The 24,999-nt window shown below is 41.0% G+C and overlaps 1 protein-coding gene across 1 annotated transcript in view; it reads right to left on the bottom strand.

Moving 5' to 3' along the window:
* Positions 1–24,999, bottom strand: part of kmr (kramer) — a 1,412,209-nt gene that overhangs the window by 585,224 nt on the left and 801,986 nt on the right. The gene's annotated exons all lie outside the window — the stretch shown is intronic.

Genomic DNA, 24,999 nt, shown 5'->3' with positions numbered 1-24,999 from the left:
TCAGTTAAATGAACGAAGTATGAAATAGGTCTTCACTTGAACATCCGATCCCGTGAACTTGACTTTTATATTTCAGGGTGTTTATTTCTATGGGACCGGGCGAGTTGGCCGTGCGGATAGGGGCGCGCGGCTGTGAGCTTGCATCCGGGAGATAGTGCGTTCGAATCCCACTGTCGGCAGCCCTGAAGATAATTTTCCGTGGTTTCTCATTTTCAAACCAGGCAAATTCTGGGGCTGTATCTTAGTTAAGGCCACGGCAGCTTCCTTCCAACTCATAGCGACTATCGGATAGGAAAGGCCTAGAACATATCTGTGTCGGTGCGACGTAAAGCCACTAAGCAAAAATATTTCAGTGGAACATCTAAATAATTGTTCATCGTGTATGAGTTATAATTCCAATATTATCGAATAAATGAGTGTCTAGCGTGCGAATGGCGTATTAGCATATGAGCACGTATATGGGAACAAGAAAATTGCTCCGTAATGATTATAGCTAACAAGAAACGAAATCCATTAGCACCTCCGTAATAGGTAGCACGGTAGTCGCAAGTCCATGGGGGTGTTAATATTTATCTACTGAATAATGAATATTAAAAACTTCTACGAGCTCAGCTCACGACCATCTCATTGCCAACATAATCGGCGAAAATCAATATACACTCTTACTTCCTTGACTTTTGGTGAGTAAGGCAACCTCATCAACCTCATCACACATGCATGGAAGAGCAGTTAAAGTAAATATTCTGGTTCTTAACTCTGGTTCTAGAGTGTATTAATCTTATAATAACAACAAAAATATAATTAATGTCCACCCCTTAGTTCCGGGGTGGGGGATCGGGAGAGATGAAATCGTATAGCATTACTTTTCGGGCAAATGTCCTTCCTGAGGCCAACGTCAGTTGAGGAGCTAATTAATTGGGAAGGGGAAACATTTTCAGGCTCAGATAACTGTACCGGTATCACCAACCCATGCTCGTAATGTGAGACCATCTACGATCCCTTTTAGTCACCTCACATCTTACGACAGGCGCGTCAATTAAACAGACGATGTTCCATAATTTACAGTGTCGTATGCAATAAAAGTCGGAAGTACGTTCCTACCCAAATATTGCTCGACCGGGCGAGATGGCCGTGCGGTTAGGGGCGCACAGCTGTGAGCTTACATCCGGGAGATTCCTATTTTCACACCAGGCAAATGCTGGGGCTGTACCTTAATTAAGGCCACGGCCGCATCGTTTTCATTAGAAGGCATTTCCTATTCCATCGTCGCCATAAGACCCACCTGTGTCAGTGCGACGTAAAACAAATTGTAAAAAAATGGGCATACACCTGCTAGCATGTTGTATTATGGTCTTATTGTGTAGAAGGGATTATCTTGCACTGCGAGCACTTCTTTAAAAACAAATGCGAAACCACTGTATATAAACAGCTGATACAACACATCGTGGCCAGCCCGCTCGCCTGACCTTAACCCTTTAGATATTTGGCTTTGGGGACATGGGAAGAACAACTGTGTATGCGTTACCCTTAAATAATGTGGATAAACTACGAGAACGCGTGTTCAATGCCTATGATGCAATGCGGCAACAGTCAGGGTTGTTCCAACGAATGAGTGATTCCATGCGACGTAGGTTGGAAGGCAATAGATGGCGGTCACATGGTGCACATGTTGTGAGGAGTTGATCAAGGACATGGTGATCATTGATTGTATAATAATAATAATTTCGTGTGGCTATTTCTAGCCGAGTGCAGCCCTTGTAAGGCATCTGCCATGTGAGGTAACTGCGTGTAATTGTGGTGGAGGATAGTGTTACGTGTGGTGTGTGAGTTGCAGGGATGTTGGGTAATTAACCAATGAAGGTTAAAATCCCCGACTCGGCCGGGAATCGAACCCGGGACCCTCTGAACCGAAGGCCAGTACGCTGACCATTCAGCCAACGAGTCGGACATCATTGATTGTAACGGTGGAGCATAAGTCCGAAGATACTGGGCTTGCAACCAATATTTAGAGAACCGATCTCTTCCTTGGCTTGTTGCGTCCTGGCTCCTCTGTAAACACTGCCAACTTTTAAATGTTGAAAACAGACGAAGTATCGGTACCCATACTATGAAAAACGTAAAATTAAGCAACTTCCTCAATTTTGCAGAAAGTTGAAGGGCTAAAGGTTCCGGAAACGTTTCAAGCTGTGATTAGATAGCTCTATAAAAATAAATAAATAAACAAATAAATAAATAAATAAATAAATAAATAAATAAATAAATAAATAAATAAATAAATAAATAAATAAATATTCAAATTTCGAAATCTCTTCCGGTCTAAATGCAGTCCCGGAAAAATACAGCCTAAAATCGATTGTTTCTTTAGTTTTCCTTTTGATTCAAATCCTAGCCAAATTAACTTATTTACACATTTCTTTCTCTAATGTCCGGCCCCCGTGGTGTAGGGGTAGCGTGCCTGCCTCTTACCCGGAGGCCCCAGGTTCGATTCCCGGCCAGGTCAGGGATTTTCACCTGAACCTGAGGGCTGGTTCGAGGTCCACTCAGCCTACGTGATTAGAATTGAGGAGCTATCTGATGGTGAGATAGCGGCCCCGGTCTGGAAAGCCAAGAATTACGGCCGAGAGGATTCGTCGTGCTGACCACATGACACCTCGTAATCTGCAGGCCTCCGGGCTGAGCAGCGGCCCCTTGGTAGGCTAAGGCCCTTCAAGGGCTGTAGTGCCATGGGGTTTGGTCTAATGTGCTCATTGATTCAATACCCTCAAATGTTTTATGGTATTATAGTATTATAGCAACGTGTTTTGCAAATATTTGCGCAAATTTATGGTTTTCTAAACCAAATAATGTGGAATAATAAACAACTGTTACACAAATTTTATGCGAAACAGCTCTTGATTCATGATGATATTAAAATGGATAGAACTTTGAATGATACATCCCATAAAAGGGGATCATGAATTATGCGAACTAGTCTGCAGCTTAGTATATTCTGAATCAATGATTTACGGCTCACATATGAAATGCATGTCCACCTTTGTGGTGTACAGTAGTGGTTCGTGTGATTAGCTGCCACTCGGGAGGTCCGGGTTCGATTCCCGGCTCTGCCACGAAATGTTTGAAAAGGTGGTACGAGGGCTGCAACGGGGTCCACTCAGGCCCGGGAGCTCAAATGAGTGGAAGGGGGTTCGATCGCCTCCTCAGCCGTCCTAGAAGTGGTTTTCCGTGGTTTCCCACCTCTCCTCGAGGCAAATGCAGGGAAGGTACCTAATTTAAGGCCACGTCCGCTTCCTTCCCTCTTCCTTATCTATCCCTTCCAAACATCCCGTCCCCCCACAAGGCCCCTGTTCAGCATAGCAGATGAGGCCACCTGGGCGAGGTACTGGTTCACATTCCCAGTTGTATCCCCGGATCCAAAGTCTCACGCTCCATGACACTGCCCTTGAGGCGGTAGAAGTGGGATCCCTCGCTGAGTTGAAGGGAAAATCCAACCCTGAAGGATAAACGGGTTAGGAAAGAAAGATATGAAATGCATTATTAATAATAATAATAATAATAATAATAATAATAATAATAATAATAATAATAATAATAATAATAATAATAATAATGAACAACTAACCCCATGACACTACAGCCCTCAAGGGCGTTGGCCTACCAAGCGACCGCTGCTCATTCCGAAGGCCTGCAGATTATGAGGGGTCGTGTGGTCAGCACGACGAATCCTCCCGGCCGTTATTCTTGGCTGTCTAGACCGGGGCCGCTATCTCACCGTCAGATAGCTCCTCAAATGTAATCACGTACGCTGAGTGGACCTCGAACTAGCCGTCAGATACAGGTAAAATTCCTTGACCTGGCCGGGAATTGAACCCGGGGCCTCCGGGTAAGGAGCAGGCATGCAAGAACTACAGCAGCAGCAACAATAATAATAATAATAATAATGATAATAATAATAATAATAATAATAATAATAATAATAATAATAATAATAATAATAATGCAATTCCAAGTTCCCTATATGGTACGCAAGGTCGAAGGCATTTAAATAAACTTGCAAGAAAGAAGTGGCCTTTTGTAAGAGCAGCAGAAGGGGAATGTAGACTTACCGCAACACGTATGGCCACTCTCGACTGATACGGCAGAGCACTCACCTATAACAGAAAGAAATCAGATTAAAAAGTGAAACCGACTCACTTTCTTAAAGATGAATTAACTGTAAAAGTAATGGCAAGATTTTATGCATAATAACGAAAATCCACAATCTGTTTCCAGTTTCAGCCGGGTCAGTATTGGAATAAATGAAGCCCCATCTAGTGGCGAGGTTAGGAACTGTGCCGGCTGCCGAAGCCTGTCGCTTTCCTCTGGAACAATGATTAATGACTGACAGATGAAATTAAATGATAGTTGAGAGTGCTGCTGGAATGAAAGATGACAGGTAAAATCGGAGTACCCATAGAAAATCCTTTCTCGCCTCCGCTTTTTCCAGCACAAATCTCACATGCTGTGACCGGGATTTGAAACGCGGAATCCAGCAGTGATAGGCCGGCGCGCTGCCGCCCGAGCTACGAAAACATTTAGGCCTATGCATAATAATGATCATGATATTAATAATAATAATTGTTCCAGGGTATGTGTAGAACGCAGAGAGGTGAAAGAAGGTGTTGACGTGAATGGGTCTATCTACAATATCAAAATTAATTTAAAACTTGAACTGAAGGTTGCATTTCTTCAAAACAACAAACTTAACAAATTTTCACTACGTGACAATAACACTGAAATCTCGGGTACAATGCCAAACAAGGGTGGAACACCCCCACAATAGGGAATTTAACAATTTTGGGCTTCAAGCCCTCGATTTACAATTTCTGAGCTAAGAGCTCAAGTTTACGAAATTCACAAATGAGGAATAATTTAGTCAAGGGCAGAAATCCCCTAACTCAAGAGCACTTGCTCCCACAATTACAATATCTAGCCTTCCAGAGGCACCCTTCACTATTACAAAACTTTGAAAAGATCTTACATGCTCTCGAATTCTTACAGCCCACTCAGGGCAACATTACATCAAAATCTTACACTCTCTGGCCTCATAAGGCACGTATTACAAACGGAAATAGTTTTACACAGGGGTATCTGGTACCCAACCTACTGGGCCTTTGCGGAAAAAGAACAGGTTAAATAAATGGCCCGAACACAAACTGAACGGAGCGTACACTGCGCTCCCAGATAATGAAATATTAAAAACCTACAGGGCTCTCGGCCGATGACACTGGGGCTAGTCCCAAACTACTGAGGTGGCTCGCATGGAAATAACCTTAATATATTACAGGAAAGAAAAGTTGCGAAATCGTAGTCACCTCAAACCAAGATGAAGGGGAGCTCGAGAGGGTAACTCACTCTCTATCTCCGATTTACAGTTAAAGACTCTATGAAATTTTACATGAAAAGGAAAATATTTACATTAAAACGGTTACATAGTTAGAAATTCGGACCTTCCCCTCGGATAAGTATGCGGAAGCAGCAAGAAAGACCTGGTAGATGTTCTGCCGGCCGAAGAAAGGGGCGCGCCGCCTCCTGCCTTAACACACACACACACACACACACACACACACACACACACACACACACACACACACACACACACACACACAAGAAAGACGACGATCAACAGGCCAGGAAACTCGAAAAGCCGCAACTTATATACCCTCAGGGGAGGTTCGAGAGGATTCTGGGCTAATCCGGACACACTCTTTCATTTTTACTGGCTGAACCCAAAAGTTCCACTCAAAACCGAACAAGAAGCCTGTGATAGGCTGAAAATTAATTACAGGCAATTTTCATTGGCCAGATTCAAAACTGGCGGAATGAGACAGAAGTGTTGCAAACCTAGAATTACATTAAAAAACAAGTGAAAGTTGAGAAAATCTATAAACACAAAATGTATTTCAATAACCACTTCCTTTGCACCAGAGTGCATGACCATAGCTTTTTGGTAGCGACATCTGTGGAAAAATGTCCAAACTTCTTGATGTACAGCAAAAAAAAAAAAAAAACACAAGAAAAATCCAATCAGTTTAGGAAACTTCTCAATAACAAAATTACTTAATATTTCAGGAGTGACATTTTCTGATTAAAGTCTCACCTTTATGTAGTAGCAATTTCACATTTTGGTCGGTAGAGGAGTTCATTAAGGCACTTATTTTGAATGTGCGGAGTTGAGGCGTACCTCCCGGTACAATACTAATAAACGGTACTTTTTTTGCGTAAACATAAAATGTACCGCCAGAGACCTTTTTCATGACTTGACGCCATTTGTCTGCCAGCGTGTCAAAGTTGAAATTTCATTTTACTCTGCCAGATCGCTGAGTCAGGGATCTATGTCGGGCAATCTATGGTGTTGTATGTTTTTTTTTTTACAATTTGCCTGGTGTTAAATTTGGAAGCCACGGAAAACCATCTTCAGGGTGGGGTTCTAACCATCTCCCGAATACAAGCTCACAACTGTGCACCTCTAACCGCACGGCCAACTGGGTTGGTGATACAGGGTTAGAATTTTTGCATGCGCTCACTAGCGCCATAGACACTGCCTTGGGCAGTTAATTCATATACAGCATACCTCGTAATATGTGTTCACTTCGAATGTTAGTGACCCCACCAACTCACGCCTAGAATATATATATATTTTGCTAGTTGCTTTACGTCGCACCGACACGGATACTTCTTATTGCGACGATGGGACAGGAAAGGGCTAGGAGTGGGAAGGAATCGGCCGTGGCCTTAATTAAGGTACAGCCCCAGCATTTGCCTGATGTGAAAATGGGAAACCACGGAAAACCATTTTCAGGGCTGCCGACAGTGAGGTTCGAACCTACTATCTCCCGAATACTGGATACTAAGAATATTTTATTTTATAAGAAAATCGTACCTCTTTTTCCTATTGCTACTGCAATTGGTTGAAATTTTATACCAATTTGCACGTTACTTAGGAAGGATACCACTATACAGTGACACTATTGCAAACCGCAAAGACTTAATTGTGCAGTATTATCAAAGTTCGGTCATTATTTTGAAGAGGCAACGTACTGCTGAGCGTTTAATTCATTTTGTTCCGTAAACATCGAATGTGTCGCCAGAGGTAATTTAAATGCCGATAATGCATGACATGGAGATGTAAATGGACGTATTTCCGTCCTTCATAAATCTGACTAACTCCGTCATGTTTGAACCCACGGCTTTAGAATCCGAAGTCTGGCATGAGAAAGAGGTATTTGTTTCAGAATTGCAATACAAATGTGCTCAGTGGAAGGTGTTGTGGCAAGTACTTTTGCAGAATATCGTGTGCCGCCACATTCACAAAATGTAGCAATAAGGTGTGGTCAACCTTGCAGGAATCATACCTCACACACAGAAGAAGAAAATATATTTCAGTCGAATATCTCGAACCTCCACTACTCGAATTTTTATTATCTCGATGTAACTTCAATTTCCCGGCCGTTTATGCTATTCTTCACGTGTATTTCTCTATTACTCGAAATTCGATTACACGAATTTCTCGAAGTAAACGTTTCCTCCCTTGAAGCAAAATATAGTCTGTAACTGAAATTTTGCACAAACCTGATCGTGCAATACAACATTTGTAGTTTTTCTACAGTTAACAAGTAAAGAAAGGGTTACAGTGATGCTGGGACAGTATTTCGAGGTCTCCCGAAATTTCAGATCTCCAAATTGTTTGCAACACACCAGAATACCCGAAAAAACTCCCGAAATGTCGACTAATCCATATTTAAGGAAAATTAATAATGATGATTTATAGTAAATAATATATTTGTGCCGAAGAACTCTTTCCTCGTCTCAGTGCGTGACGTTTTGTCGATAACATCACTCGTTAGGTACTTACCCGCATTCATTTTAGGCTCCAATTACGTAATCTCTCCCCGCGTATTGAACTCAAAACTCACACTTGACTGCATCTTTCGAAGGGAAATTCCCGACCTGCATATAGAATACAAAATCTCCATCCTGATACAACTTCAAAATTGGTGAATAACTACATCTACAAGAAAAGTGGGGAGAAAGAGGAGGAGAAGAAGAAAATGAAAAAGAAGCATAGGGTGGCCAGAGAGTACGGGTGAGTGAAATTGTATATTTTCTCATATCCTGAGATTTTTTCAGTATGGCAATAAATTTCATGAGATTTCCTTTTCATCCATACTCCCTCTGTGGGGGCTGGGCCGAAAATTTTTCTTTCTTGCTTTTCTACATCTTTATTATTATTATTATTATTATTATTATTATTATTATTATTATTATTATCATCGAGAGGAGTAGCCACGTCTATTAACGCGCAAAGGCTACGTAGCCAAGCATTCTGGTTTCAGGAGGTGATGGGTTCGAATCGCACCATCGACTGTCCTGACAATGCTTTTCAGTGGTTTCCCATCTTCAATTCCTGGTAAAAGCCGGGAAAGTTCATGTTCATTGGTCCCAGCCGATTTCTTCCACCTCCTTACCCAATTTCATTCACCGTCATTCATTTCGTCTTTATTAGCTCCTCAACTGAGTTTGGGGACAGGAGGGACATCCGGTCGTAAAAACATACCATATAATTTTATCTCGCTTCGTTCCCGGCCCCGTATCAGGAAACGGGACCGAGGGGTAATAATAATAATAATAATAATAATAATAATAATAATAATAATAATAATAATAATAATAATAATAATCAATGTTTCTTTTTTTGCACGGGTCGTTTTTCTTTTCTTATATTCTTCCGATTTTACTTTTAGTTTGCGTTTTATCTTGGTTTTCAGTTTCTTAGACGCTTCTGACTTTGATTTAACCATCCGCTTTTTTTAACTACAACTTCTTCCCCTTCTCTTTCACTTACAGCTTAGTTTTCTTTCTTTTCTTATTCTTTTACTAATACTACATTTTTATGGAAACTGCTTCACCGCAGTAACACCTATTATTCCATTCGCTTCGAGAGCTTCTCGGCCTCTTTAGCTGGAACTTTTCTTTTTCTCTTACTACCCTTTTTAAAAGTTTATTGCTCTTTTTACTTTACTCTTTTGTTTGCTCTTCACTTGTAGTTTCTTGCGTACAACCGTTATAGCACCTTCGACTTTGCGAGAAGCATTGTTTATTTTCTCTCCATATTTCTTTTTTCCGTTTTCAGTCGTGCTTTATTTCTAATTTTGTCCTAACTTTTAAGATTTCCCTTCACCTTATGATTTACGTCGTGAGTCGCATTTATTCGATATTTTCTTATGAATGACCCTGTTCTTGACAGGCTTTCTTTCTGACGGAAATGTCGTAGAAATATTTTATTCCCCACTATGTACATTGTACACATTTCTCATCGAGTCTTCTTCTTCTTCTTCGTCTTCTTCGTCTTCTTCTTATTATTATTTGCATATGGACACAATGGATCACGCAAAGCTCTAACGATTCTGTTTTCTGAGTTGCCAAACAGCTCTCATCCTTTCTCCGTGGATCATTTTTCGTTCTTCTGTCCACTTTACTCCAATCTTCTTTTTCACTTCGTTCTCTGGTTGCACTCATCCATTAATGTTTTTCCTATAGAGGTTTCTGTCCGCGGTGTCAGTTGAGTTCATCTGGGATTTTTGCAGATCTTTCTTCACTTCCAGTACCCATGCAATGTTTTTTAGATGTTCTATGTAGGTGAGAATCTTGTGTGTCAGTCTACTTGCCGGCAGTCTGCGGACGTGCCCATAAAATTTCAGACGTCTTTTGCGGATGTCTGCTGCAATGTTGGAAAGCTCTTCTGTCACTTTGCGGGACCTCGGTCTGTAACCATCTTCTGTTTTTCGGGGGCCGAGAATTTTCCTCAGGATTCTTCTTTCTTCTTTTAAAATGTTTTCTGGGTCACCTTTCCCGTTTAGTGTAAGGGTCTCGCTGGCATATAAGACTTCGGGCTTGATTACTGTATTATAGTGTCTGATCTTTGCATGGCGGGACAAGCACTTTTTATTGTATATGTTGTGAACCCTACCGTAGGCTTTCCGAAATTTTTGTAGGCGAATTTTCTGGGCAGTCTTCTCGCCTCCCATTGGTTCAAGTATTTCTTCCAAGTACTTGAAATGTGGTACTCGGTAGATTTGCCCATATGTCGTGTTCAAATTTTGGATGTCATGTTTTGAGCAGAAGAACTTGGTCTGTTCAAAGGAAATTTATAGGCCAACCTTTCCAGCGCATTCGCTAAGGGTTTCAATTTGTTTAACAGTTGTGACTACATCATCTGTCAGTATAGCCGGCTCATCCGCAAAAGCGAGATAAGATATCTCAATACCGTCTTTGGGTCGTCCTAGTCGTATGGGGCGCCAGTACCCCATGTATGCAATGGCTTCTCCCGCTCGCGGATGACTTTGTCTAGGACTAATGTAGGCTAACTGTATGTTCAACCGTTTTGGCAAAATGCATTTTTATTTCTGTAGATGCACGCACTTCTAGACTCTGATGGTCAGAAAGCAGGTCGCTCTCATTTAAAACTTCTTTTGAACACATTTTCGAAATATTCCGTGCGCGATATGAACACTGAGAACCCAATTATGATTCACTGCTATCACTACACGCCGGGATCTTTTGCGAGATATTAAAATGTATCACTATGTTAACGTGCTATGCATATGTATGGTAGTTCCATTAATATGTAAACGATGCAAACAACCTCACCAGAGAAAAACAAGTATTGCATATTTTAACTGAAAAAGCGAGTCAAAAGTAGAAACGATGATTTACATCTAGAAAAAAATAAAAAAGAATTTATACTATATATGGCACTGCGAACTACGTGGCACATTTTTTAAAATCTACAGACTGTACGAGGAAATGAAAGAACAAATAAATAACAATTAATATAGTAAATAATATCCCCATCTGTGGTATAGTGGTTAGTGTGTTTAGCTGCCACACCGAGAGGCCGGGTTCGATTCCCGGCTCTCCAACGAAATTTGAAAAATGGTACGAGGACTGGAACGGAATCCACTCAGCCTCGGGAGCTCAACTGAGTAGAGGAGAGTTCGACTCCCATCTCAGCCATCCTCGAAGTGGTTTTCCGTGGTTTCCCACTTCTCCTCCAGGCAAATACCAGGATGGTACTTAAGGCAACGACCGCTTCCTTCCTCTTCCTTGTCTTTCCCTTCCAATTTTCCCATCCACCCACAAAGTCCCTGTTCAGCATAGCAGATGAGGCCTCCTGATTGGGGTACTGGTCCTCCTCCCCAGTTCCATCCCCGACCCAAAGTCTTACGCTCCAGAACACTGCTCCTGAGGTGGTAGAGATGGGGTCCCTCAATGAGACCGAGGGAGAAGTCAACCCTGGACGATAAAAGGATTAAGAAAGATTGAGAAAGTCACAAGTAAAAAATTACTAAGAATGTAATCGTTACAAGCAATTCGATTGCCTTTACTCAATTAGCCATGTATATATTCATTCGGAATGTTATGACATGAAAAAGAAGTCATCTCCATTATCTTTAGGAAATAGTCATCATGTAGGACACACTTTTTAGTGCAATACTAGGTTTGAATGCAATCTAATTTGGTTATTAGGAAGTGCCGTCTAGCCCATTCTTATGAAATGTCGCGAGAGTAACATAAGTTCTAGGGGTTCTGATGGGCCGAACTCCTAATGATTATGCAAATCTCATAGCACAATCGTTGTGCAGATTTGAGTATACTTGTTATTCGCTCCATTTACTTAGCATTGTCGTTCGAATTTCAATGTTTTGGGATTATATTCTCCTTGATATATACCTTCAAGAAAACCAATAAAAATAAATTGTGATCTTTTTCATGTTTTGCCTACGTCTCCCCTTAATGCCTAAACATGCGGGCTCTAGATCAGAATATATCAATTTACATGAAGTTCGCCAAGTTGTCATGAAACGTTCATTCAGGCTGATATGGACTAAAATAATGAACAGTCCGCAGTTCAACTTAACGGGGCCGATAGGTCTCGATCTGTTTTTCTCTGTCTCCAGCCATGTGATTCCGGTGACCACGTCCACCGAACCCAACCCTGTCTTCGTGATGAAGGACACTATTACTCACGTGACTCGCGGTCTAGATATCGACATCCTTCCTCTATCTCCACAGTAACATAACCTTTAGTTTCAGCAGCGCACCGCTGTGACTAAGTTCTCCCTGGGTGGACGACCTCCCGCCAGCGATAAAAGCCTCGCGGGCCAGCCAGGTTGTATTGCACAGTCCCTACGGGAAAAGATGTAAAGATACACATAATAAAGAGGAGTAAATGGTGGGAAGTGGGGAGGGGGGGGGGCTAGGTCCCGAGGAACAGGCCACAACCTAAAAGCCTTCCGGTTTTCCAGCTCAGAATAAAGTTTCATTAAATAGCATATGGGATACGGGCGCACAGAAAGGATAAAGGGAAGACAGCGTGAAATGGAGGATCACAGGATGTAAAATCCTTACTTGAAAGTGTCTCTGGCCTTTTCATAAACATTTAAGATGTAAATCCAACCATAAAATTCCAAATATAAAAGCGTGCATCTTTCTACAATCGACCCTTCGATGAACACGTGCCGCATCTCACCGGGGAAGGCACACGCATGCACAGAAATGGTGTCGCGACATAAAGAAAGCATGGCCTTCCCCGCCTCCTCGCTTAACGCATTGATGCAGGTGGACAGCTCGCTACAAGGCATTGTTGTAATTGAAATGAGCACAGTGATGGATGTATAGTAATACACACACTTTGCCTTCAGCATTACCCGTTCACTCTCTCCCCTCCTTTTAAGTACTGGAGTGCGACACCGTGGCTATCCGGTTCGACCCCCTGTTGATCGGAAAACATTTCATCATCAGGATGTTGGCCGGCAGGGTAGGAGAAGTGGTGATATACAATTTCTGATCACTAGACTGCGTGCCAAAAGCCTGAATTACATTCCAGATCTCCGCAGTTCTCATATGGAGAGAGGGCATATGACACTATTGACGGTGATTCGTCCGTCGCATGGTGACCTTAAGCCTTGGTGCTATAGGCTAAGTACCGACATCGGGTTTCACCCTCTCCCTACCCCCTGTACTATCATATATCACATCATTCATTTCATCTCATTAACTCCTCTTGCAAGGATGACTTCAGGAAGGGCATCCAGTCATAAGAATTCACTACGAAGATTGATGTCACTCCATACCCGATTCCGTAGATAAACAGGACAAGGGTTGGACATATATACGCATGGTTAAAAGTGATTTGAGCCGCGATGAGTGGCTCAGATGATTGAGGCGCAGCCTCCCTGACCCCATGTTGGCAGGTTCTATCCTGGCTCAGTGCGGTCGTATTTGAATGTGCTCAAATACGCCACCCTCGTGTCGGTAGATTTATTGTCACACATAAGAACTCCTGCGGGACAAAATACCGGCACCTCGGCGTTTCCAAAAACCGTCAAGAGTAGTTAGTGGAACGTAAAAACAATAACATTATTTGACTTATAGGTCTTACGGCGACGATGGAATAGGAGGGCGCTAGGTGTGGGAAGAAAGCGACCGTGGCATTGCCTTGTCTGAAAGTGGGAAACCATGTAAAACAATCTTTGTGGTTTCCCATTTTCACACCAGGCAAATGATGGGGCTGTACCTAAATTAAGGCCAAGGCCGCTTCCTTCCAACTCCTAGGCCATTCCTATCCCATCGTCGCCATAAGACCTATCTGTGTCGGTGCGACGTAAAGCCCCTAGCAAAAGAGAAAAACAATCTTTAGGGCTGCCGACAGTGGGGTTCGAACCCACTACCTCGTAAATGGAAGCTGATAGCTACGTGTCCAAACTCACACAGTCACTTGCTCGGTAATTAGAAAATAATATTGTATACACAAATAAGGACCTGCCTGGACACGATTAAAACTCTCGCTTTTCTTCACAAGCAGTGGTATGCCCATGGAATATTGTTACTTGGGTAGCAGAATAACTAATGACGGCAGACGTAAGGTCAATAACTAGCTCAGAAAGAAAGAGAATAGGAGCTTTTGAAATGTGGTGTTACCAATGGCGTTCGGTGAACACATTCGTTAACCCAGCTGCAAACATTTCTTTTAAATATAAGCAATCGTAGCCCCCACTACATTCTCTGAAGTCAATATTACCATTTTATAAAGGTGCATTTTTTGTGGGAAGGTCTACCTCAGAAAGGTCTTTCAAGAATATTTTCAACCACACACTCTCAAGTATTTCCAAATTAATATTCACGGCATAGACGACACCATCATAACTTAATCTATAGCCGATTTTAAACAATGTACTTACAGTTTCACCCGACGACGCTTCGTGATAGCACAGTCATGGTTTCCACAAACATACACTGGGATTATTTGTTTTTAACCTAAACTGAATCAGCAAAATGTAACTGGTACTTTACCGTCGCCGAAATTTTATAGTTTCACTCGCTTACTGAGTGTACGCACATGGACGACAAATAGGGAAAATATTCGTCACGACGTATAACACACGTTATATTCATGAAGAATGCCACAGAACTCGCGAATCCTACACCTATAATCCATGAGGAACACTAAACAAATTCGCTATATACCGCCATCACAGACAACCAAATACAAAATTCTTTCACTTCGCGCTTAGCTCTCTGTTCATGCTGGGCAACCTAAATATTTTTCTGCGGTTATCGGAAAACATACTCTACACGTGACATCAATGAATTGCTCAAAAACCTTTATACATGCCGAAATCAAAAAATAAAATAAATTCTTCAATTGATTATACTGTTAACATGTTGATATTTTTCTTGTAGTCTCTAGTGTGTGGTGCTGAACACTTCGAGTGTCAAGTATTAAAACTAACGTGCCTTACCACAGAGTTCGGACAAAATGTTTGTAAGTAATATTCTGTCATTTTTTCATTACAAAAATTTCCTGAAAAACCAACCGTAGGAGAGATACATCGACTTTTATGTTTTAGGCACTCTCTGAAACCTACCTGCTGATTTTTTAAGAAAACTTATAGCCAACATCGCACTGGGCCTTGTACCAAACTATAAATATCAGGCTCCAGCTGTTTTCCCGTGATTTCGAAACAACCAGAATGTCAGACAAAAATTAAACTTTGCCCTATCAGGTGTAAAAAAACCAAGTACGAAAGTATGCACGTCCAACCCTTGTCCGGTTTCTCTACGTGGTAGGGTATGAAGCGAGATGAATCTTCGTAGCGAGTTTTTACGACCGGATGCCCTTACTCACGCCAACCTCATCACAGGAGTTAATGAGATGAAACGAGTGGCGTGATATATGATAGTAGGAAGGGAGAGGGTTAAACCCGGTGTCGGCATATAGCCTACTCCTGTCGAATAGTAGCAAGGGATCTGCTCATGGCTTAACGTGTCTATCCGATCGATGAGTCACCATGAACAGCGTCATATCCCCTTACTCCATAGGAACACTGCGGAGAGGTTTGGAACTAAATTTAGACTTTTGTCACACACTCTAGTGATTGTACATTTCATACCACCACCTCTCCTAGCCTGCCAGCCAATATTCTGATGCTTTCTTTTTTGACCAATGTAACTTGAACTGGCTAACCAAGCTGTCAGACGGTCCTGTTATTAAAACCCAACTATTAGGTTAATGTACAAAAAGTACAGAGAGACGACTTTCACCATAACCATCATCATCATCATCATCATCATCATCATCATCATCATCATCATCATCATCATCAACAACTACTACTAAAGGCTTGTCGCTGTAGCCACATCTGACGATCTTCAGCTAGCCTCTTCATGTTGCTATATGAACCACATGCCATTTCACCGACGGAGTTCTTGATGTATCGTATCCTTGGTCGTCCCCTGGGTCTCTTTCCTAGTAGAGAGATGTCAACTTTCAATAGATGCAATTCGTAATGCAGCCGCTAGGGCACGGGGAGGGAGGGCGGTGGCCATGGAATTTTTTTCCCCGAGATCTTACTAACTTACATATCATTCAAAAGTCAATGAAAAATATAAAATCCAACCAAATGTAACATATTCAAAGACTGGCATATAAAGAGTGTATGATTCTTACCTGCTAAAGTAACAGGTGATCTGCAGTACTGTTGTTGCTCCCTTAGCAGCTTGTGTTCCTGTTTGGTAGACGTACACTGGTGACATGCTTCCTCTTTTGATATCATGTGCATCCTCTGCATTAACAGTTAGGTGTTCATATTAGCACGGAATTCAGGCTTGTTCTTTCTCATCATGCGCATCTGAAAACTCGCGGCTACATACACTACAAAACACGTGTGAATGAGATTTTGAGGAACGCTGTAAACAGGGCCATTCTTTCGAGTATTCCTCCCTAAATTTTTGAAGTATTTTTGGTTTATTACTAGCGTCACTAGTCACTGTAACACGATCACATGTATTTTCCTGCACAAGAAATCGCTTCATTATTTCAAACTTTTCGCATTTCGTAACACGCAATTAGCATATATCCTAGAAGAGAAATTATGTAAATTTTGCAACCAAAATCGCAATAAATACTTCAACAGTCACGCACACAGCATTCACAATGAAACGGAGATTGTCACCACTTTGCCACCAAAACAAAGACAAAAGAACTCGCATACTGCATCGAAGTCTGATCATGTGACGAACAAAGACAACTCCGCGAGATATACCACTTCACATGTGCCAATTTTTCTGGTACTGGAAGCACACACTGCGTTTGGCGCGTGAAAACTCGAAATATTCTTAAACGAAGGACAGGAAAGGAGTATAAATGATTACTGAGAAATCCGAGGCATTCCTTGTGTACCGTATCCTTTTGAACACTTCACGCACTTAGATTTTAAAATCAACAATAAATCGTAATTTGTAGTGTGTGATTCGTAAAGGCGTAATTATGATGGGTAATTCATAATTATTACGATTGAATCGTAATAGTTGGCATCTCTTAGTAGTACTTTACCTTCAATGATGGTTTGGAGAGTCATGTCTCAGATCGTGTCCAATGAACTTTGTTTAATAAACATCGGTCCTCTTTTACGTTCTTTAAAATGTCATTTGTTTTTTATCCATTCAACTTGCTTTTATAATTCTTCTCCAAAACCACATTTCTGCAGCCTCAAGTTTTATCCTCCTGTTTCCCTAATGTCCAGGTTTCGCATCCATACAGTAGCACACGCCAAACAGAGGTCTTGAGAAATGATTTTCCTGTCTCCAATCTGACATGATTGTTTGGCAATAAGTTTCTTGTTTCGGAAGGCTTGTTTTGCTACCACTATTCTTTTCTTGCTTTCCGAAATGGAAATGTTATCAGAGGTAATTACACTGCCCAAGCAGGAGAATTTTGTGACTTGTTCTATCGGTGTGTACCTTATTTTTTAAAATTTTCTACCTGTAGGCATCTTTATGCCTATCATGAATTTTGTTTTCTTTATATTTAGTTCAAATATTTCTAAGGACTTGTTCAATGTTCTTAGCATCCTACTCATATTTTTCATAATAATAATAATAATAATAATAATAATAATAATAATAATAATAATAATAATAATAAAAAAGAGAAGACTCTGCTTCTACGGACACATTAAAAGAATGCCACCAGAGAGAACAGCCAAGCGAATTCTGGAATACATGGAGAACAGGAAGACACAAACTAGCTGGCTTAAAGGGGTCAAGGAGGACATCGAGGAAAATAATATATCACAGCAGGTAGTATACAACAGACAGGAATACAGAAAAATCATCAACAAAATTAAGGGATTCCAAGATCAAAGTAGCAAAAAACGGACCGGCAACAACTGGTCACGAGAACGTAAAGAAGCCCACTCCGAAAGGATGAAGAAGTACTGGGCCGATCGAAAGAGGAAGAACCGTAAATGAATGATGCTTAACGTGGTCCATAGTAGACCCATTCGAAAACAAGAATAATAATAATAATGATAATATCCATGTGGGAAAGACAACCGATACGGTGCGGAAGACAAGGATTGCTTTCTATGGTGAAGCGACAAAAATGAGCCTTGCAAGATGAATTGAGCGAATCTTCTCTAATTTTCAGAATTAAAAAACAGAAGGTGCCTGGTTCAGTGAGATAGAAAAATCTATAAGATGTGGGTATCACACATGATGATATCTTAGAGAATAACCTACTTAACCCTAGAACTGCGGACCGTCTTTCTGGAAGACGGTGCACTGTTTCGTCAAGTGCGATCGTCTTTCTGAGAGACGGTGTCGTTCTTCCGCCGTAGATTTATAATTGATCACCAGATGGCAATAATATAGATACCAGCTGAATACTTATACATTTATCTTCAATATTGAAAGTCTTTGAAACACAAACATTGGTCTGGACAAGTTTATTTAGCTGTAGAAGTGAAAGTACTTTCACATGTTTTTAGAATCAAGATGGCAGCCCGCTTTGTTGACGATTCTGAAATCAAGCGCTCGATTTTTGAAGTGACAATACTGATGGTGACAGTGGTTATTGTTTTAATTCCGACAAGAGAATTATTCCTGAAAATACTGAAAGTGTCAGCGAAGTACAAGGTGCCTCGGAAGTAATGGGAATTTCCGATGACCGGAATGATGTTCAAGTCGGTGCAGGTTATGTTATTATTGGCATTACGTGAATATTTGAAGAAACGAGCGAAGGGATTAGTGTGAACTGTTGATAATTTTGTACATTGTTGTAAAGAATTTTATCACAACACAGGAAAGAAGAAATTCACCTAAGAAAACTAAGATAATCTGTAGGTTCAAAATTCGTGAAAAGAACTCAAAATTCGTTTTGATGAAAATTTGAGTTTTATTTTGCAAACGAAATGAAAAGTGGATAATTGTGGAGGAATACGTAAGAAAATACTTGTTCGTTTCAGAATATCATGTTTCAGAAATAAATTATCTATCACAAATTCCTTTATTTGAGCAAAATATTTCAACAGTTTCCTTTGTAAAAAATAATTTTAATTGCATTTTACGATAGTTAGAAATCATGGCAATATTTTTCTTTATTTGTATTATCTTCATTTAGATCAGTCTTTTAGGTTTCTATTGGTATATAATATGGATTTATTAGGATTAATATGTGATTACAGGCATGATTTTATTTTCATGGTGTATGTTGAGAAAAATAACTGCAGCATTTGATAGAAAAACCTGCAGCAGTTCTAGGGTTAAGAAGAAAGTTCAAGACCACATGAGTTTCCAAGATGAGACGAAGCTGAAGACAGGGAAGGAGTGCACCGAGCAGGAAAGGAACACCGGCAACGAATACGGTTGCCGGATATTTGCGGTTACTGCAGCAGGGGGTGGGCAACATTAGCTTAATCTCAGTAAATCCCCATCGTCGGTGGATGCAGAGAGGGTCTCTTATCGCGGGTAGCCACGGCTGGTCCATGGTCCAACAGCTCTGCACTCCGACCGGCTAACCGAGCAGAGGAGGTGTGGCCACGGCTCTAACGGGACTCTACGCCTCTGCATTCGGGAGACGGGAGAGGGCTGGACCTGAGAATGCCGGTATAGTTCCTAGTATAAGCCACGGCCGCCAACCCCTAAGAGCGGTGGAATGAAAACGTCTTAGTAGTACTAGGATATCCCCATCAACTTGCCTGGGCTCCTGCTCGCTCCTTCTAGATCAAAATTCTGGATAAAGTGTGATGGGAATCACTATTTTAAAACACATTATTCTTTTAATCGACCTAAGCTGAAGTTGTCAGTCTATAAATAATGCGCGCGAGAGAAGAATGCTGATCAAGAACGAATGAGTAGGAGCCCCTGAGATTAAGGTAATGAAGCCTCTCCCACCCCAGCCCCCTGCTGCATTGACCGCAAATCTCCTGTGACCACTGGAGAATTTCTGTGAGTGGGCACAAGTCTATCTCAGTGACAGCAAATATCCGTGATTTTGTGGTGACCGAAAATGTCCGGACACCACGAATACTGGGCAAATGTTAAAGCCCAGAAAAGGATAGATTTGAAATGACATGGTCCTTAATTGGCCTAAACGACACGAATGAATAAACAACAATAATAATAATGAATTCCATTTTTACCGAACGAGTTGGCCGTGTGATTAGAGGAGCGCAGCTGTGAGTTTGCATTCGGGATATAGTGGGTTCGATCCCTACTGTCGGCAGCCCTGAAGATGGATTTCCGTGGTTTCCCATTTTCACATCACACAAATTATAGGGCTGTACCTTAAGGCTCGCTCCCAGCCCTTTCCTTTCCCATCGTCGCCGTAAGACCTATTTGTGTCGGTACGACGTAAAGCCAATTGTAAAAAAAAAATCTATTAAAACTGAAGGATCTATTTCCAGCGCACTGCAAGAGGAGGGGGAGATACATTACTATTCACTTACTCAACAAATATGAGGCCAATTAACGACCAGTAAATTACCGCCAGGCTTTGTTTCATCATCACAGATTAGTCTCGTCACAACTGTGTTTTAACGAAACTACATCGACAGCTCCAGAGTTAATGGGAACGGGATTCAAAACTCGCAGCCATTAATAACGTGTAACCAGAAATTAAACCCACAATTCACCAGGAAAATCTTTTCCAACTACAGCGACCGGAGTAAAATGGAAATACAAATCAAATTCATTTAGAACTCCAAACATTTCATAAAATAAACCTGTAATTCTGTGGCGATGGTTCATTTAGGAGAATAATTACAATGCAAACAGGTTCTTAAAGTGTGAAGCACAGCGCAATCGCACCTACTTCCGGTACATACGACATTCATTCATTAATAATAATGTTATTTGCTTTACGTCCCACTAACTACTTTTACGGTTTTCGGAGACGCCGAGGAGCCGGAATTGAGTCCCGCAAGAGTTATTTTACTTGCCTGTAAATCTACCGACACGAGTCTGACGTATTTGAGCACCTTCAAATACCACCAGACTGAGCCAGGATCGAACCTGCCAAGTTGGGCTCACAAGGCCAACGCCTAAACCGTCTGGAGCTACTTAGACAGACATACACTCATTTGTAAGCTACTTGCGTTACTGGTCTAGAGCTAGATGTACAGTACATCGTCATCATGTCAGTTTCCTTGGCTGAATGGCCTTCGGTTCAGAGAGTTTCGGGTTTAATTCTTGGTCGGATCGAGGATTTGAATCTTAAGTGAGTAATTCCACGGGCTCGGAGATTGCATATTGTTATGAGTAGAGATGGGAATTATAGGCACGAATAGGTTAGAATGCAAACGTATTTGAACAAGGCGCAAGTGAAACCTAGCCGCTCTACAAATATGTCGGGGAGTTGCATAAATTTTAGGGGTTCTGATAATTCAGATCGATCATATTTATGCAAATCTCACCGCAGAACCGTCATGCGGGTAACATACACTTGCGCCTTGTTCAAATACATTTGCATTCTAACCTATTCGTGCCTATAATTCCCATCTCTAGTTATGAGGGTATTTAGGGGTTGTAGTAAAGATGTAGAAAGGGGGCGGGGGGGGGGTCAAATACTAGCCAAATTAACTTATTTACATAATTATTTCTGTAATGTGTTCCTTGGTTTTTTTATTTTTTGAAAAATGTCCACATGGAATGTAGTTATAAAGGCTTAAGTGAAACTCTGCATTGAGTCACATTAGCGCTCGTAGTGGTAGAAAATAGGAAACTGCTAATCTAATCGACCGGATAAGAATGGTTAAGAACAAGACTGTAATTTTTAGGAATAAATGAAGAATATATTATTATACTTTATTATATTTTATTTACCTAAAATTCATACCTCATATCCCTAGGATGTTTTCAACATCGGGTTGCTTGCCTGAATGGATTTAATTTTTAGCGAATGGCTTTTAGTGCCGGGAATTTCCGAGAACATGTTCGGCTTAGAGTTCTGTAGCTGCTTTCCTGGTACACCCTATAGGAGTGAGCTATATGCACCACTGTGTGAGCGTCTTATCTGTGGGTGTAGCTGTAATTGTATGGGTTAGGAATGAGAGGAAGTAGCCGTGCCCTTGGGAATGGTACCATTTCAGCATTTTCCTGAAATTTAAATGGGAAACCGCAGTAAACTATTTCGAGTATGTCCGAACCCACCTGCCTTCAGAGCAGGGCCTCTCATAGCGCATGCACCGGTGCATTGCGCGGCGCAAGGTACAAAAATCGACTTCGCTAGGTTGACCAGAGTGCAGACTCCTACTCCTGGATTTTAAGCAATAACGCTGTCTCTCTCTTTCCCTACGCCTATCTCGCTCACTCCGCCAGTCTCCCCCCCCCCTCTACCAAACTTGTTCTTTAGCGCTCCGCCATTCGTGCGGAGTTGAGCCGAGCTGAGCCGAGTTGTTCCGCGACAAAACACTGAGGCGAGCCGAGTCGAGCCGGGCCCATGCACGGTGCGCAGAACCTCTGCGCCTCGGTTTGCATGCGTGTGATTTTGGGTGTTTGAGAGGCCCTGCTCCTAAGTATAGAGCTAGCAACCATAACTGGCCGTGCCGCAAAGCACTGAAGTAATCTGTTCGGTTATCTGCCCTGAGTCGGTATCGAACCAGACAACTTGAGCTCAGAAGCCCAGCGCTCTATTATCTGAGCTACTCAGCCCGCCCCTTCTAAATCAATGCCGTTGTTTTCTGGCGTATTTGATATCGAAAACCATTTTTCATACATATCTGCAGTCATTTCGACGTGGGCTTCGGCAGTGTTGTTTCTATAAAGCAGCGTTTGGAACGTAGCTGCTCTCACTACCCGCACGCTCAAGGCAAAACGGACGCCCCTTCTATTGGGAGAGTGGGGGTTCAGTTCTCCGAACTTCAGCCTTCAACGGCTGTCTGTCCAGTCCTTCTAATGGTTATGTGATTATTTCTTACAGGCACTGACTCCCACATATACCGTTGCGACTCATCTGTATAGATAATCGGCTTTTCCAAATTCCTAAACCTCTCCACCTGCCTTAAGTAACGAATTATATCACCTCCCTCTGTAAGTGCAGCTTCATTTTCCCCTTCTCAAATATTCATATCCAATATCGTGAAGACGTCTCTACAAGGAGATAGAGAAATCTGACGCTCCTATGTGCGACAAAACCCAAGAAAGAATTGCCGACGTAACCACGTCATTTTCGGTTGCAGTAAATATCGATAGGCACGTGTTTTATATGAAAAACTGGCCGTTATTTTTCCCTTTCCGTACCAGTGTAATATGTATACTAACAGGATCTGAAACCTATGTCTACCTAGCACTTGCCCAATCTATATATATAAAAAAACTTGTCCTGACTGACTGACTGACTGACTGACTGACTGACTGACTGATTCATCATCGCCGAGCCAAAACTACTGGACATAAAAAAATGAAACTTTGGGCATAGATTTATATTAAGATGTAGGTGCTCGCTAAGAGAGGATTTTTGGATATTCCTTTGCTAAGGGGGTGAAAAGGGGGGTGAAATTTTAAAATGAGTGTATCTATATCTCAAAACTTTGAAAGTTTACAGATGTAAAAATTGGTATCTAGAATCTCCTTAAAAAAAATAAGGAAACACGTATTTTTTTTGTTTTCAGCAAATCCCAATAGGAGGGGTGAAAAACGGTGAAAAAGGGGTTGAATGCCTTTAACCAGAATACCGGTACTTATATCTCAGAAACTGAAGATATTACAGACCTGAAAATTGGTACTTTAGATCTCTTTTAAAAATAAAGAAACACGTATTTTATTGTTTTAGAAAAATCCAATTAATGGGACGGTGAAAAGGGGGGTGAATTTTTAAAAACAGTGCATCTATATGTCAAAACTTTTAAAGTTTACAGATGTAAAAACAGGTATTTAGAATCTTCATTAAAAATAAAGAAACACGTATTTTTTGTTTTCGGAAAATCCCAATAGGAGGGGTGAAAAGGGGTGAAAAATGGGTTGAATGCCTTTAATGAGGATACTTATATCTCAGAAACTGACGATATTACAGACCTGAAAACTGGTGTTTGGAATCTACTTTAAAAATAAAGAAGCACGTATTTTTTTTTGGAAAATCCAATTAATGGGGGGGGGGGGGTGAAAAGGTGAATTTATAAAATGAGTATATCTATATCTCAAAACTTTTAAAGTTTATAGGTGTAAAAATTGGTATTTAGAATCTCCTTAAAAAAATAAAGAAACACTTATTTTTTGTTTTCGAAAAATTCTAATAGGAAGGGTGGAAAAGGGTGAAAATGGGTTGAATGACTTTAATGAGGCTACTTATATTTCAGAACCTGAAAATTGGTGTTTGGGATCTCCTTTTAAAATAATGAAAGATGTATTTTTGTTTTAGGAAAATCCAATTAATGGTGGGGGCTGGGGTGAAAAAGGGATGAATTTTTAAAATGGGTATCTATATCTCAAAACTTTTAAAGTTTACAGATGTAAAAATTGGTATTTAGAATCTCATTTAAAAATAAAGAAACACGTATGTTTTTGTTTTCTGTAAATCCCAATAGGAGGGGTTTTCGGAAAGACCACTTGGGTGGAAGGGGGTGTGTGTGTAAAAGTGACTGAAAATGGTGTCGATTTCTTTTAATTAGGCTACTGATATCTCAAAAATGAAGATGTTACAGACGTGAAATTTGATATTTGGAATCTGCTTTAAAAGTAAAGAAACACGTATTTTCGGAAAATCCAATGAAGGGCGGGTGTGTGTGTGTGTGTGTGTGTGTGTGTGTGAAAGAATTGATAAATGAATTGACTTAATTGTATGAGAATACATACATCTAATAAAAACTAAAGTTGTTACAGACGTGAAAATTGGTATTTGGCTCTCTATAAACAAAGAAAAACGCGTTTTGAAGGGGAAACCATCTTGGGCGGCGGGAGTGAAAATGAGTTGAATTCCTTTCATGAGGACACACAAATCAAAAACTGAAGAAGTTAAGAGTCGTGATAATTGGTATTTAGATCATTTACTATTAAAGAAACAAGTATTTTTGCCGAAAATTCACCCGCACGGGGGGGGGGGGGTGAAAGGAATTGAAAAAAGGTGAATTATTTTATGGGGATACTTTTATCTCAAAACTGAAGATAATAGACGTGAAAATTGGT

The sequence above is a fragment of the Anabrus simplex genome, chromosome 3, assembly GCF_040414725.1.
Source record: "Anabrus simplex isolate iqAnaSimp1 chromosome 3, ASM4041472v1, whole genome shotgun sequence".
Classification (NCBI taxonomy): domain Eukaryota; kingdom Metazoa; phylum Arthropoda; class Insecta; order Orthoptera; family Tettigoniidae; genus Anabrus; species Anabrus simplex.
Note: the sequence above shows the minus strand (reverse complement) of the source record. Positions and strands in the feature narration are given on the sequence as shown.